Source organism: Molothrus ater, chromosome W, assembly GCF_012460135.2.
Source record: "Molothrus ater isolate BHLD 08-10-18 breed brown headed cowbird chromosome W, BPBGC_Mater_1.1, whole genome shotgun sequence".
In the NCBI taxonomy this organism is placed as follows: domain Eukaryota; kingdom Metazoa; phylum Chordata; class Aves; order Passeriformes; family Icteridae; genus Molothrus; species Molothrus ater.
Window position 1 is genome coordinate 4,436,993 of NC_050510.2, and position 1,819 is coordinate 4,438,811.

At 38.9% G+C, this 1,819-nt stretch overlaps 1 non-coding gene across 1 annotated transcript; it reads left to right on the plus strand.

The window, feature by feature from the left end:
• Positions 1-1,067: 1,067 nt before the first annotated feature.
• TRNAK-CUU (transfer RNA lysine (anticodon CUU)) lies at positions 1,068-1,140 on the plus strand. The gene has a single exon. It is a non-coding gene; the product is annotated as a tRNA-Lys (tRNA).
• The last annotated feature ends 679 nt before the right edge of the window (positions 1,141-1,819 follow it).

The following is a 1,819-nucleotide window of genomic DNA, read 5'->3' on the forward strand; positions in this document are numbered from 1 at the left end:
CTTATTTAGTCTTTTGCTATATTTTTGTTGAGGTTTAATAAACCTTTTGAATTTTAAAAGTGAGTGTCATTTCTCACACAGGCTATAAATAAAAATACATATTTAGAAAATACAATCACTTCATAAGAATAGGGGGCTATCAAGAACAGCTGTTGCCTGAAAATTACTATTTAAAAAAACTGATTAACTCTTAATTTTTTTCCTTTGTTACCTTCTGAGCATCAGTGATGCTTTAACAACCTCATATCTAGAGTATTTTAAATGTGTTGTTCATCTTTATGAAAACCATGTGATTCTTATGGGTAGGCTTACTGGATTTTTTTCATGAAATTTTAAAAAAAAGAAATTGAAAAAATGCTGCTCTTTCCATAAATGTAGTGTTTTCAGCTCAGTTTTTTAGGTTAGCCTGTTACTTCAGTGAGATAGGTTTTTCTAAGTTGAAATTCACCTATAAATTAGATGTCTTCTGTGTCTAAGAACTTATGCTTAGATCCTGTTGTGAAATTTATGAATACGACACTTACTGGCCCCTCTCTGAAAATTACTTTTTCCAGAGAAGGAGTAATAGACTTCAACAGTAACAACTGTGGGCAGATGAGACCTGTCCTGTCCCTAGTGCAAGGGACTGGAGCTTCCAAGCATGATCTGTTGTGCACTATGTTGAAATGGGGTTATAACATTTGGGGGGATGGGGTATAGGTATCATATTATACTTTTGCCACTCTTTAAAGGCTTCTGGCTGCAGTTATGCTGCATTTCAACAATAAAATCTATTTTCAGAAGTTTTAGCACTAAAGCAACACTGTTTCACACAGTAGGAACAATTAACATAATTCCAGTGGTGAGAATAAAATTATGGCTTTTTTTACACAGATAATCTCAGTGTCTTGGTTAGAAATATTAAGACAGAAATTTGGAAAGCAGTCCATTTTTGAACTGCTGTCACCACTTCAAGCTGACTACAAAACCAGAATGTGTATTTTATGTGACCTTTATCTATATTTGAGAATCTGTAGAAAAAATTATCATTTAATTTGCAATATTTTATGCACATCTGTACCAGCGTGGCCCGGCTAGCTCAGTCATTAGAGCATGAGACTCTTAATCTCAGGGTCGTGGGTTCGAGCCTCACATAGGGCACCATGGGTAGCAGCATGGCAGGATGGTAGAAATGCTGCAAACTTCTTTGAAGCATCTCCTTCAGAAGCTGCTCAGAGTAAGGACGCAAAAGCAGCCATTTCAAGTCCATGCACACACAGACGCCACAGATAGTTCAGCAGAGGAAAGACAGGAAGGATCTTTGTATGATGTATTCCAGCGAAGGTTTATTGCATCCACCACACCAAAGGAAAACCAGGGACAAAAGACAGAACATGTGCTCTGCACAAGGCTTAAGTAGGGGAAGATACAGGGGCGGTACAAAGGGAAGAAGGGGCCTGCCACCAGGGGTACCACAATCAATGAGGAAACAGGGAAAGGAGAAACCAGGGGAAGTTGGGACATATGGGGAAAGGAACTGGGATGGATCAGTGTTGTGCAAGACTCCATGGGGAAGTCTTTTCTGTTCGCCCAGGTGGGGAAACTCTATGGTAAGTCTCTCCAGGGGAGGGCTCAGGGGAATTCCCTGAGGGGGAAAGATCAAGAGGATTCCACAATTCCCCTGCTCTTTCTTACTAAGAAGACTTCCCCTAATGAACTTCTGCAGATGCTTAACTAAACAGGGAAACATGAGTAAAACAATAAAAACAATTATTACAATCCAACAAATTTCTTTAACAAAAGATGAAAACCATTCTGTCAACCTCCATTGTCTGAAAAG